This window comes from Ambystoma mexicanum, chromosome 7p (genome assembly GCF_040938575.1).
Source record: "Ambystoma mexicanum isolate Mex_15411 chromosome 7p, UKY_AmexF1_1, whole genome shotgun sequence".
Taxonomy (NCBI): domain Eukaryota; kingdom Metazoa; phylum Chordata; class Amphibia; order Caudata; family Ambystomatidae; genus Ambystoma; species Ambystoma mexicanum.
The window spans coordinates 162,359,558-162,374,284 of record NC_090939.1 but is presented as its reverse complement, the minus strand read 5'-3'; the positions used below and the strand labels follow the sequence as shown (position 1 = coordinate 162,374,284).

At 44.0% G+C, this 14,727-nt stretch overlaps 1 protein-coding gene and 1 long non-coding RNA gene across 2 annotated transcripts in view; one reads left to right on the top strand and one right to left on the bottom strand.

Moving 5' to 3' along the window:
* Positions 1 to 278, top strand: part of LOC138525781 (putative gastrointestinal growth factor xP4) — a 47,285-nt gene extending 47,007 nt beyond the window's left edge. Inside the window, exon 7 of the mRNA XM_069635989.1 lies at positions 59 to 278. The gene's annotated coding sequence lies outside the window, so the exon portion shown is untranslated. The remainder of the gene's footprint in view (positions 1 to 58) is intronic.
* Positions 1 to 14,727, bottom strand: part of LOC138525783 (uncharacterized) — a 112,229-nt gene that overhangs the window by 2,767 nt on the left and 94,735 nt on the right. The gene's annotated exons all lie outside the window — the stretch shown is intronic.

Here is a 14,727-nt window from a genome sequence, read left to right as displayed (position 1 = left end):
GATTCCAGATATTGGCAACCAAGCAGTAACACCATGTATTCTACTTTCCTCTTTACAGGTCCACACTTTCAGATGGAGCACTACCTCTTCCATCATGAAATATGGCCAGTAATTGAACAGAGCGGCTTAACGGCATCAGGATTGGAAACATGCGGTGAATGGTGGGGCAAGTTTAGCGGAATCTAGAATTTGTATGCAGTATTCACCTGCTTCCCATGCACATGTTGTACACTTGGAAACTACTTCTTTGTAAAGCAATAAAAAAAAAGAAATTCTAATGTGGTGCCTCATTGTTTTATTTAAGGAGTGATCAAAGGAAGTCCATTGGTCACCTCCAGGGTTTTACAAATGTGTCAATGCTGCAAATGCATGGCCAGAGACATAGATGGATAATGCAGATGTGATTAAACTCAGACCCTCTTAGCACAGGAGATGCACAGACAGCATGATTAAAAAACTGTCCTAAGTCCACCACATTATACTGGGTTGGGTCTTCAGAATTAACGTGGTGATTGATGCCACAAATGCCTCCCGGTGCTATGTATATGTTCTATAGAAACATGTAAGCATTAGAAGCTCTTTCGGTCTGTATGTCGTGAAACCCTCAGTCCGTGACATAGTGGGTCTTTCACAGGAGGGACTGTGGGATAAATATGCATTTGATAAGAATGTGGTCAGGAAAACAACAAACATTTAGTAGCATACAGGCCACCTGATGACCCTAATAGTCAGGTATGCCTTTCAGAGAGTCAAGCACTCTCAAAAGATGGATTTGGTGGTCCCAACAAGTGACATTAAACACTGCAATGTCATCCAGGAATGTCATCTTGATTTGTTACCATATAAACTCGGACCTGGCTCACCATCCCTTGAAAGGCAGTGACCTGGGAAGGGCAGAGGATACCACACATGTGTTGCAATCATCTGTTGGATCCAAAACTTCTCAAAACATTGGTAGCCTCTGTTTAGTTCAAGTGCTTTTCAGCTTGTTTAACAATTTGGACAGGTGTGTTGGCAGCACATCTGCGTTGTCTGTGTAATGCTGAACACCCTGAACAGTGGATCTCTGGCAGTGAACAACCCTCCTGTTTGGCTAACGAGAGCCCTGCCTTCTAGGGTTCAAGAACCTAAGAGCTCTGAGTCGAAAACAGGAGTGAGATGGTTTACGCTCATGAACAGCTACATGAACAGCGTGACACACAGCATGAAGCAATGGCCCTCTGTCACTGGGATGGAATATCAGGGGAGGGGATGGTCTACCTCCCAGGAAATCCTACCTTCACAGAGCAAAAGCGTAATTCAAGGAATGATTCTGGCATGGCTGATGGTGACACAGAAGTTAACTTCAACAAGAACTCTTGTCAACCAGGGACAAAAATCAATAATAGACAGAGGGGGATTCTAAAATCTTCAGGCGTAGATAAAGCACAGAATAGCCCACCTCCAGCACCTAAAAGGCGCCACTCAGGCACCAGATAACCTAGCTAAGATGCTTTATGGAACCACATAACAAGGGGTGGATTTGAGGGTGAGCCCTGTCTTTGCTGCAAACATTGCCTGGCCATGCGCAGCTTCGAAGAGGAACCTCAGAATAGGCAACCCATGTGAGAGGCCAAGCAGGATGGGAACTCACCAACTGGTGTCTTCTGGCATGGTGTCCATCTTGTCTTTTCATTGGGTGGGGATGCTTTCAGTGACAATATAGGACCCAGCCCTGCGGAACCAGGAACTGCGCTAAAAAAGGCAAGTTCATGACAGCGTGTGCCAGGGCAGAAACCGAACAGAAGCATCACTGGCATTGCATAGTCCCGTCTCCATATGAAGGGACCTTCATACTGCTCTAGGCTACATGATTTGTTCACACACTCCCTAGCAAGCTGGGCTTCCCTGGCACTGGACTCCTCGCTACAAAAACCCCAGTCTCACCAGCCATAGAGTAGGACAACCTCTTTGCAACATCTTCTTTGTTTGCGACAGGTTCCCTGGGATCCCAAAGGCTTTCAAAGTACACACACACACATAAAAGGAACAGAAGAGAGGTAAGAAAAGCTGCCACTAATGTATTAAAAGAACTAGATGGCACAAATCCAAATAGGGCAAGAAAACTCCAATGCAGTATGCCATGACATTCTGTAGTCCACACAAAGCCTTACCCCTCGAGAAGCCAGCCTTGCGAACATACACTACTGGGTGAGCCCAGAGACAGTTTACGTTTTCATTTACTATTAGATCCATGCCAACGCCAGACCAGATGCTGCCCTGCATCTTCTCTGGCAAATTACAAGTCTTGATTGCAACAGGCATGCTTATGTCAAATCAGATAACATGGACACATTAATCTGTCAAGTTTTAGGGTCAGAGGGAACAGGTATCGGATCTGTAGTAGTGACTTCCAGTAGTTTGACGGCTGTGGGGATTTCAGGGGAAAGAGTGTTAATTCCTGCCATTGAGGTACCATGATCATGCTGCAAATCAGGGAGGGGCTCACCTTCCTCATCAGATTGCGATAGTTTTCAAGAAAAGAAAAAAGTGTTCACAAATAATATGTCAGGATGTGGTAGCCTGGATCTAACCTCCCCACATTTTGAGCACGGGGTAAGGTGGGATATTGGAGCACAGCACACACTCGAGCTTCTCCAACACGAGTCAACAGTTCTCTTCCAGTTTATCAGTGGCCTCAATGACCAAGTCTCGTTTCTCTTGAAAGTCTCTTGCCTTTGAGGGCCTGAAGTATTCAAACAATAAACAACAAAAGTTTCTGCAACAAATGCAAGTTTGTTTGCTGGTTTTACTTAGGGTGAGGGCTTTTCAACCCTGTGTCCCCCTCCTTCGGGCTGACCCCTGTTCCTTGTAATGTTTGGTGATTGCTTTTCGCACCTTGGATCTCCCTCTTCCGGGCTTAGATCCTAAAACAGTTCCTTTCAATATCAAGGCCTTTGGTGGTTGGTTTCCTGGCCCAGAGGGCCTGATAGGTTTACCATATGAAAAACAAACTAACAAACACAAAGTTCTGTTTAAGTATTTCTCGGTGATGGCTTCACCCTTGGGTCCCCCTCTTTGGGCGCAGACCTCTTCTCTACTTTCAGCCTCCCTCCACCAGATTCACTCTTGCTTTTCTCGGGTGGTGTATTCACCCCTGGATTTCCCTCATTCAAACTCAGACCCTTCACAAATGTCAAGTGTTCACAAATAATATGTCAGGATGTGGTAGCCTGGATCTAACCTCCCCACATTTTGAGCACGGGGTAAGGTGGGATATTGGAGCACAGCACACACTCGAGCTTCTCCAACACGAGTCAACAGTTCTCTTCCAGTTTATCAGTGGCCTCAATGACCAAGTCTCGTTTCTCTTGAAAGTCTCTTGCCTTTGAGGGCCTGAAGTATTCAAACAATAAACAACAAAAGTTTCTGCAACAAATGCAAGTTTGTTTGCTGGTTTTACTTAGGGTGAGGGCTTTTCAACCCTGTGTCCCCCTCCTTCGGGCTGACCCCTGTTCCTTGTAATGTTTGGTGATTGCTTTTCGCATCTTGGATCTCCCTCTTCCGGGCTTAGATCCTAAAACAGTTCCTTTCAATAGCAAGGCCTTTGGTGGTTGGTTTCCTGGCCCAGAGGGCCTGATAGGTTTACCATATGAAAAACAAACTAACAAACACAAAGTTCTGTTTAAGTATTTCTCGGTGATGGCTTCACCCTTGGGTCCCCCTCTTTGGGCGCAGACCTCTTCTCTACATTCAGCCTCCCTCCACCAGATTCACTCTTGCTTTTCTCGGGTGGTGTATTCACCCCTGGATTTCCCTCATTCGAACTCAGACCCTTCACAAATGTCAATGGGCCTCATTACAAGTCAGCCGGTCCGGAAACAACGGTGGCGGTAAATCCGCTGCCACCGTTGTTTCCGGACCAGCTGATTCCGAGTCCTGCAATCGGGAGGTGTCACTCCCACCAGGTCTGACCTGGCGGAAGTAACACCACCCGCTTGCAGGCAGACATAGAAACACCGGCTCTGTCATAGACGGAACCAGTGTTTCCATGGTCCCCATCCCCATGGAGTCCTATGAGACTGCATGGGAATGGGGTTTAACAGAATTCCGCCTCCAGAATTACCGGGCCACCGGGGTTGTAATGCCCCAGTGATTCCGGTAATTATGGAGGCGGAATGGAATTACCGGTCCGGTGGCAGCCTGCCGTTTTTTCTGGCACAGCTACCGCCGGACTCGTAATGAGGCCCAATGTCTTTTTGAACAGTTCATAGTGAACATCCCTCGACCGGGTTCACGTTTGTCAACACACTGTTTCTTGGGACTTTAGACTTGCCCCCTTCTCGTCAGCATCCCTCGGTCACGTTCACTATTGGCCACTTCACATTCATAATTGTTTGCAGGATTCACTTCCCTTGCTTTCTCAAGTTTGTAGGTCAAAGGCTTTTGACTGTACGAGGATTTTGCTTGACCTTCTGTATGACCACTTTGACCTAACTTGGCGGCTCTCCTACGGCCTTCTGGTTTCTGTAGTTTTTCTGAGATGGGGCTCAACCAGAGTTTCTTGGAGCAGCACCCACGTGGTGCTGGTCCCCCTCTGCAGCTGGTCTACTCTTTACACTTTTACAATTCTTTGAACTTTCTCACTTTGCCCCTTTGCGACTTTCATTCACACCAACCTGGTTCTTATCGACTCTCCCCTCAACTCACTGGCTGTGATGAACCGCTTAGCTTTCTTCTTTACTGGAGTCAAGGCTGGTACCATAGTAGCAGGAGTTTGCCTCGCTCCTGCTTATCAGCGTCAAACCGCTCTGTGTATCATTGACATCTGTTGCAGCACGCTTGGGCTATTATCCTCGTTCCTACAATTCCCTCTGCGGAGGTTTTGCAGGTCTGCATCAGAAAGGGCAAGGTAGTGTCTCTCCTTGTCAGCCTCTCCATATTTGCCACCTTTCTCCTACTTTTGAACTGCCGGACCTGGATAGCTGTCTCGTCATGCAGTCTACCTTGCTCGTACTGTGCTCTCTTGCTGCACCTTTTATCCTTGTGGGGAAGGGAAAGGGCCGTCAAGTGTGTGTGATTCTGATTAATTGCCTGACTTTGCCTGACCATTGTATTGGGACATGTCAGGTAAATGGCTCTGGTGTTAGTCCGTTCTCTGGTGTGTCATGTGAAAGTTTTCTTGTCAGAATGGCTGTATTTTTGAATGTTTTACGTGGTAGGATGTTTAAAAGGTGTTGAAAGAAGGGGGATACCACGTCTCACCCATCAGTGTCCCACTCCCGCTCCCTGAGGGCTACCCATCCAGGATATCCTCCCTCACTGGTCCACCCCCAGTGGCCACCTGACGGCAGACCCCCAGGGACTAGCTAGGGAGGCACCTTCAGGTTTCTCACAGGACACATAGCCAAAGTTTCTTTTTTAGCACATATTCTTCAGTTGGTTCAAAGAAGAGATCACTTTGATTCAGGGTACACCCCTTTCGTTTATTGATTGTGTACAATTAATAACAAACACATAGGTATTCAATTAACATGTTTTGCTGCACTGGGACAGCTTCTTTACGAGCACTGAATGAAGTAGTAATCTTCATTAAAGAAGGAAAAAAATAAACGGGAAAATATAAAAGAGAAACTTATTTGATAAAGAAATAATTGTACATTTTCCATCAAAAATATTTTTAATTCAACATTTTGAAATGTCTCTCATATTAAATGGCTCTTCTCGATTTTGCTATGAATCCTAATAAGTTGATTTTTTTAGATGAAACGGTTTACAAAATGACATGCAAGAATAGCCTTTCGCTGAATAAATGTGTATTGTTTCAAAATGTAATTTACACATTTACTTATGTATTCAGTGAAAAACCTTTAGTTGAGGGACAGTTAAGGTGAATATGTTCAGTGCAACAAAACCCTTGAAATTCAGTGAAAAATCATTAGTTGAAGTGACCTTAAGGACCTGATTTAACGTTCCAAGACCCCTGAAATTTGGCTGGTTCTGAAGCTGCACCACCTTAACTATGATGCCCCCATTGCGTGGCCCCTAAGCACACAGATGACATCACAAATGACATCACTGATGATATCACATATGATCCCACTTATGGCATCATGAGTGCCATCACTGGTACAGCAGATCACGTGTGCAAGAAAGAGAGATGCAGCATTTGAAAAGTGTGTTTCTGCATGTGAGGGTGGATTCTCGTGGTTGGAGTTTGCATGTAAATATACTGTGCCTGTGATATGGCAAAATATCTGGGTAAGCTGCATGCACATTTGCATTTCTCAGTAGGTTGCACATATGCATTGAAATTGCACTGTGCCTGTCAACATGTGGCTTTGACTTGTAGGCCATATTTTCATGCACATTCAACCTGATATCTACATGTACATTGACTCTAACCAAGCACTGAATTTATGCCACGGTGTGTCCACAACCTACAATTCTTGCAACATGCAACATCCCTCCCACTTAACTGTACTCTCTAGCCATTTAAGATATATGAGATACCATCAGTGATGACATCGTATGAGAAACTAACGATTGTTGGGGTGGGTCTAGAATAAACAGCTTACTTCTTTGAATACACTGGTTTTGGAATACCGTATTTCTGATGTTGAACATTTCAATTATCTAAATCAACTTGAGCACGACTCACCTTCCCACACCAAAAATCTCTAGTTCTATTATTTTCCAGCTGTGGTGGGTCAAGAGTGATCTCTGCCAGTTTACACTGATATTGTTTTCCCTTTCTTTGATACTTAATTTAAGAGTGGTCACGACCGCACAGTACTTATATATCGAATCCACAATCTTTAATCTTTTCTATCATATGAGAAACCACACAGGACATTAGCTGCAACCTCCTCAATGGCCCTACTGTTAAGTACCAGGAAAGGGTAAATATTTGTGACTATATTTGAACGTATAACACAGATGGAATATACCCTGTCTTTCATGAAGGCCTCAGAACATTTATCAATCTTTGGATCTCCAGAGGTTTTACATTATAACTTCCACCAGCCCGACCCAGCATAGCTACTGGTGAGGATGAATGGGTTCATAGTCCAAAAAACGTGCAATGCTGGGTTCAAATCCTGGCACTAAAACGATGACAACTGTTCTCCATACCGTACATTCGCCACTCTAGTCCTGATTACTATGTCCTCACAACAAAAACGTGTTTTTTAACATTGTTGACCGTTGTAGGCTACCTGCCCTAGCATTCAATATTTTACATAGTCAAGGCCTACCATTTGATATGTTATGACAGTAGGTTGTCTGCCATAGGTTGATATGTTAACTTCAGAAACTGCCCCTTATTATGCATGTTTGTATTCTTTGCCAGACAGGTGTAAAGTCATAATCAGAGTACTCAAATGTCTTCTTTGCATAGGGCACTGCTTTTAGAACAGAGTGATAACGGCAGTGCAATGTTCTCATTATGGTGAATGCTCAATCAATACAGAGGAACTCTGATGCGAAAGACTACCATGGTTGTACATGGACAGTATTTTTAAATGCAAACTCCAACCAAACTGGATCAACCCTTATATGCAGATTCACACTTTTCAAATGTTGCGTCTCTCTTTCTTGCACACTTGATCGTGATTTGCTGCACCAGTGATGTCACTCATGATGCCATAAGTGATATCATATGTGATATCATCAGAGCTTCATTTGTGATGTCGGGGGCCACATAGGTAAGGTGGAGCAGCTTTAGCACCTGCCGAATTTGAGGGGTTTTACAGCGTTGAATTGCCACCTTAACGTCACTTCAACTAATGTTTTTTCACTGAATTTCAAGGGTTCTATTGCATCAGATTGTTTCACCTTAATGTCACTTCAAACTAAGCTTTTTCACTGAATGTCAAGGTTTTTTTTATGCGATACCTCCCGCCACCTGGAATTCTGTCATGTTTCCTGATAACATATATGAAATCGTATCATCTGTTATCAATATCTATTCTTGAGCTATGCAACATCGGGTTTATAGAGTATTTCAAGTTTTCTGTGTCCACTAGATATGATGGAATTAGTAATGGTGTACTGTGACGAGGAAGAGCGAGGTGGGGTTAGTGGGTGTCTGTGATGAGGAAGACTGAAGTTGTGTACTTGGGAACTGTGACAAGGAAGAGTGAGGTGGGGTAGTTGGGGGCTGTGCTGAGGTATAGCAAGGCATGATTAGAGGGGGACTGTCAAGAGGACGATTGAGTTGGTACACAAATATAGCTTACACTTTATCAGTCACTCAACAATACTTTTATTTAACATAAGTCATTAGGTAAAGAAAAATAGATCGACATAAAATGTTATATCATTAAAATATGGTACAATACATTGTTAAAAATGTATAACACATTAAAAAGTGCAATTGCATAGATACAAGACAAATACTCTCTGCAACACAAGGTGCCTCATTACAACAATGGATGTAGCCATGCCGTTATTTGTGGCATGGCTACCCCCATTCCGGGTACCGGGTCAGGGTTCCCTGAATGGAGAAATACCGGGCCATTCCGACCTTGGAGGGCCCGGTATTTCCCCATTCAGGGAACCCGGACCCGGTACATCCCCATTCCCATTTGAGTCCGTTAATGACGGGCCCGTTGTTTGCATCCTGGTCTGCTTGCAGGACCCGCTAAGGACGCCTGGTTTTACTCTACCGGCCTTGTTAACCCCCTACCGCCTACCGTGTAATGAGGCCCAATAACTGATGCATGCTTTGTCAAAAAACGTCTCTGCAGCCAGCCTCAGTGAATATATTTAGCCAGAAAATAAAGTACTTTCAGGTGTTGGATTGAGTTGTACGTAATCATGGCATGGTCAAGGCTGCCAACATTATGAAAATTAAGAAAGGGCTTTAGGTACACAGCCGTCAAATCTCTAAATGACTCACAAAAGAACATGAAATGAGTCATCGTCTCCTTCCCTTTCCCGCATGCAAGGCAAATGCTATTGTTAGAAAGTGGTTCCAAGAACACGAAAACTTGGCCACACTCCAAATGTCCATTCTAAACTTCAAATACAGCGAATGGGTGCACGATGGTGAGACAGCATCCAAACACCCTTCAGTAAAAAAGTCCAGTTTGCATGACAAATAAGAAGGCGCCATTGATAAGTTTAAGCAAGAAGCCTCCATCCTTGTGCTTGACAGGATCACTGTGCATGTTTCACTATGGACTTGACACTTTATCAAGATCAGCGTTAATAGACAAAGGGTCATCCCAAAAAGAGCCAAGGACAAGAGACATCAATAAACAGGGATGTGATTTCACCAAAATGCCAGGGGTAGCGCAAGTGACATCACATGACCCTTGACCCTGATGACATCACAGGAAGTGATGTCATCTTCCCCCACCCGAAGTGACATCACGGGAAGCAATGGATAACAACATTTTACCCCTTGACAAAACAGGAAGTGGCATCACATAGAATTGTTCCTAAGTACACTACAAAACATATGGTTACGGTATCACTGTAAAGTGATAACATTGCATACAAGAATGGATCACCATATGTATCATTAATAGTGTGTATGGAATCATATTACCAAACGACTGTGAATGCAAACAGATTTCCAAGGCCAAACGATAATTATGTTCTATTACATAGCACTTACGCTTAAGTGCTTCCTATTTTTTATTTATTTATCTATTTGTTCATTTATAACATGCTTAATACCAGCGTTGTGATTTCTAAGCACAGGATCGGGATTCAAACCTGTGTGGCCCAGCGTTGTCTTGCTTCCAAGACAAACATGTTGCCCCTGGGCTATCCCTCCTCACCTATATATATATAGAACAAATATACACACAATATCCCACAGCCTTTGTTGGTAGTCATTTATCAACCTTAGCAGGATGAAAGGCTGAGTTGACCTTGCCGGGAGTCGAACCTGCAGATCACACACACCCATTGCAGCAGTGTGTGCTCAACCCACTGAGCTAGTTTACGTGCTATAGCTACCAAAAAAACAGCCACTCTAGAAACAAAGAGCCACATGCTGCTGGCCACAGCCCAGGAGCCACAATTAAAAATATAAATGAAAACATATTTTGTTTCATTTTTTATTTTTTAGGGGTAGCAAGGGAGACCACAGGGGTAGCAAGGGAGACTTCAGGGGTCGCGATTGCGACCCCTGGTGACCCCTAAATGACATCCTAAACCCTTAATTGCTGTATCCATGGGACTGAACGCCCCCCTTCCAAAGTCAATACATGTTCAAGGGATTCCTTTTATTTAAATAAATCATTAGATGCCCAGAGCTGGTTCCAATATAGCACAGGTCTGATTCCGATCTCATCCGAGAAAGGCCTTGAGTCAGTTTCCATTTGTATTAAAGCATTAGGGCAGCTTTGGGGAAGCCAAAGCAACTTTTACAAGCTTGTGTTTTCGGTCACAACTAGATGCTGGACTTTGGAATATTCCCACATATCATCTCTGTGCAATGGTGAAGATTTGTCTTGGATTTTGTACATCTCGGTGGCCGGTGTTACAGCCCCCCACCCGTACCTCTGTGCAATCTTCCTCATGGTACCACTACCCCTCTCCAGGGTGATGCTAGCTTTAGCAGTCTGAGCAGACCATTGACAGTTTTCTGCAAATCTGATGCCCAAGTACTCAAACATTGATACCTGCTCCTTCTCCAATCAATGCTGATGTTCAACTGATAGCTCTTTGTATGCTTGGGGCTGAAGATCACCTTGGTTTTACCTATGTTGATCTCTGACCCCATGGCTTTACATGTGTCACTTAAACTGTCCAGGGTTGTCCTAAGCCCCACTGGAGTTGCTGTCAGGAGCTCAACCTCATCAATAAAGAAGAGGGCAGGGATCCCATCTTTGCTCAGTCTAGGTGGTTCCTGGCTATTCACTAATCATTCATGGATGAACTCTTTAATATAAACACAAAATAGTGACAGGACAGTACGCATCCCTGCCTGACGCCCTTGGTGACATCAAAGGGACTTGCTAATTCATCTACCAAGCCCCATTTAACTGCTGCTTGCTTGACTATTTGTCTATAGCTTCTGTACCAATGTAAGGAGATGCCCAGTGATATCCCTACCTCTGAGCACTTCTCACAGCTGTTCTTGAGGGACTCTATCAAAAGCGGTTTTTAAATAAATGTAAACTGCATATATCTTCATTCTCTTCAGGACAATGTACTTCTGAAGAATTCAGCAGTGTCTGAAGCCTTGATCTATTGTGCTCTTGCAAGCCTGAAAGCCTGCTTCTAGATGACTGATGATTCCTTGCGAGTGTTTGGGCAGAGCCTTTGCAAAACCTTTCCATGTTGCATCCAGTAAAGATATTGGACAATAGTTTGCCGGGTTGCTTTCTTGTAAACAGACACAATTTCTGCCCTCCTCCAAGATTCTAGAACTCTCTTTAGATTGATTATTGCATTGAGAAAATATTGTACTATCGGGGCCCAGATTACTGGTTCTCCCTTAAACAAGTCATTTGGGATCTCATCTGGGCCTGAAGCGTTCCTTCCCTTCTGTGATGTTAACGCCTCATACATTTCTTTTAGGGTGAAATTAATTTCTGCTCTTGTTCCATTAGAGCAGTTCCCTGGACTAATACCAAGGAGTCAGACAATCTAACACTCCTGTCTCCATATTATTCCTGAAAATGGTAATGCCATAACAGGACCTACACAACCATGTATAGCCAAGTCCCTCTTGGCTGGGTTATCTGATGCTGAGTTCCAGAAGGGTGACGAATCTCCCGTCTTTATTGCCAGCAACATTTGATCCTATTTATCGCGAATGAAGCACTTCTTTTTATGATTAAGGAGGGTTCAATAGTTTGCTGTAAGGATATTCAGGGAACTCTTATCCATAAAAGTGTTTCCCTTTAAACAGGCTAGCAATGTCTTCTTCGTTTCCCTGCATTCCTCACATACCATTCAGCTTTCTTAAGAGCATATCTTTTTGCTACCACCACTGTACTAGTTCCATATGGCCGAATGGTGTTGGTGAGTTGCTCAAACTCTTGAGCCACTAATTGGCCTGAGCTGTTATCTCCGCATAACACTGCTATATGTCCAACGGCTGCCTGATGAATATTCGGGTTACTATTATCTGCATCTATCCAAGACTACTTTACTGAACAATGAGAAGGTCCTGATAAGGATATGACTGTGGTTTGTCTCTTACCAATGGGGCTCTTTACCTGCCCATTGATGTATACATTTCCTACCCCCAACAATCCACCTAAGTGTGGCACATTCCCCACCCCAAAATTCCATATAAGTGTGATACATTTTCCACACTCAACAGTCCATCTAAGTGAGGTACATTTCCCACCCCAACACTCCATCTAAGTGAGGTACATTTCCCACCCCAACACTCCATCTAAGTGTGGTACATTTCCCAGGCCCAAGAATCCATTTAGGTGAGGTACATATCCTACCCCCAACAATCCTTCTAAGTGTGGCACATTTCCCACACCAAAATTCCATATAAGTGTGATACATTTTCCACACTCAATAATCCATAAAAGTGAGGTGCATTTCCCACCCATAACACTGGAGTGTTTACTGCCAGCAAGTGTGGTACATTTTCCACCCCCAGCATTCCATCTAAGTGTGGTACATTTCCCAGGTCCAACAATCAATCTAAGTGAGGTACATATCCTACCCCCAGCAATCCATCTAAGTGAGGTACATTTCCCACGTCCAACAATCCAAGTTAGGTACATTTTCTACCCCCAACAATCCATCTAAGTGAGGTACATTTCCTACCCCCAACAATCAATTTAAGGGTGATAATTTCCTACCCCCAAAAATCCATCTAAGTGACTTACATTTCCCACCCCCAACACTGGAGTATTTATTGCCAGCAAGTGTGGTACATTTCCCACCCTCAAAACTCTAAGTGTGGTGCATTTCCCATGCCCAACAATCCATCTAAGTGTGGTAGATTTCCCACCCCAAGCACTGCATCTAAGTGTGGTACATTTCCCAGGCCCAACAATCCATCTAAGGGTGGTACATTTCCCATCACCAGCACTCCATCTAAGTGTGGTACATTTCCCATGCCCAACAATCCATTTAAGTGTGGTACATTTCCCACCCCAAACAATCCATTTTCGGGATCAGAACCCAACACAGTAGATGTTATACAATATGTCCATTCTAGAGAGCAGCAGGGAGCATATGCCTAATCTATACAATTGGCAAAATGTAAAACATGGCTAACATGAACAAATAGGCTAAGTGCAAACAAAAATAGTCACCAATGCCAATCGGTCAGGTGCAGAGCAGAGCCAGTTTACAAAGTTGGGCTGAATGCAGGTAGGTATAGGATGTTGCGTAATAAGAGTTGTGGGACGTTTACTGGAGTACAGAATGGCTGTTACCCGCCGATGCTTTCTAACTTATTGATAGTGTAAATGTGTATTCCAGTTTGCCGATGAAAATGGAACATTAAGATCCTACTTTGGGTTAAATGTATAAACAATATGTGTCTTAAGGTGTGAGGGTAAAGTTCTGTGAGTATAACACAGAGAAAGAAACTACTATCATCCAAAGTGGGGACTCCACTACAGATGTTTGAAAAATGTGGGATTCAGGGGCGTGCGGGTGGCATACATAGATTTGGGGTACTTATGCCCAGGGGTGCGTCCCCACTGCCTGTCTGAAGCTACATCTCAGTTGTGAAGCCCAATGTGGCTGAAGCAGGTATGGCCTTGCTTCTAGTCTCATGCAGAATTGATATGACATAGCAGTCATATCATTGTACTGGACTAGCCCTTTTTATCAGGGACGTCATTTCAGGGTCGACAGGGGTCGTGCCTGCAACTCCTGAGGTCTCCCTTGCTACCCCTGTGGTCTCCCTTGCTACCGCTAAAAAAAAAACCTGGTCTGTGCCCAGCGCAATGTAGCTCTTTGTTTCTGGTGTGGCTGGCTTTCTTGTTCGGGCCTGATTCCGCCTAACCAAGTGGCAGTAACAGTGATTCCCCAGGGCTATTTTTTTGGAGGATTTCCTTCTGAAATTCCGCCGAACTGGTAATGAGGCCCTATGTAGTTTGCTTTTTGCAAGTTGCAGTTATAGCATGTTTTTTTCTGCCGTTGTCTCTGACACGATCATCACAAGACATTCCATCTCAGTGTCCTCATTCACTTGACAAAATACTTGTGCCTAAAAGCAGTGTAGAAATGTTTGACCACAGCACATAAAGTGGCCCTTGATTTAATTCTGCCATAATTAATGCCTTGTTGTAATGTGTTTATCTTTCCTATCTCCATGGCATGCTGTTCAGGATGTTTGTTTGCTTGTATGAGGTAGTGAGTGCCCAGAGTAAGGGATGCCGAGTGAGTGCGCTGCTTTCCCTGCGCTAATCTAAATTCTTTAATGCACAGTTATGAACCCTGTAATTTGCAAACCTCTAAAGCCTGAAAAGTAGATCCGCGAAGACATGTGGCCAACTTTTCACCAGATGTACTGGCCTGCTGTTAAATATCAGTTACCAATGTAATGGTATGATATGATATGATAAGTTATTTATAACGTGCTTAATACCCAAGGTTGCTAAACGCAGACCCAGGGTTTGAACCTGTGTTGAACCTATGTTGCTCCATGTCGTTTTGCTTCCAAGGCTAGCAGGTTGCCCCTGAGCTATCTTCCCGAAACACTGGTATCCACTACAAGAGTAATTTGCTTTCTGACTTTGACAACATTCAGACACAAAATTGCTAATTTTACTACAGCCGGGTAAGACAGCGATAGCTGGT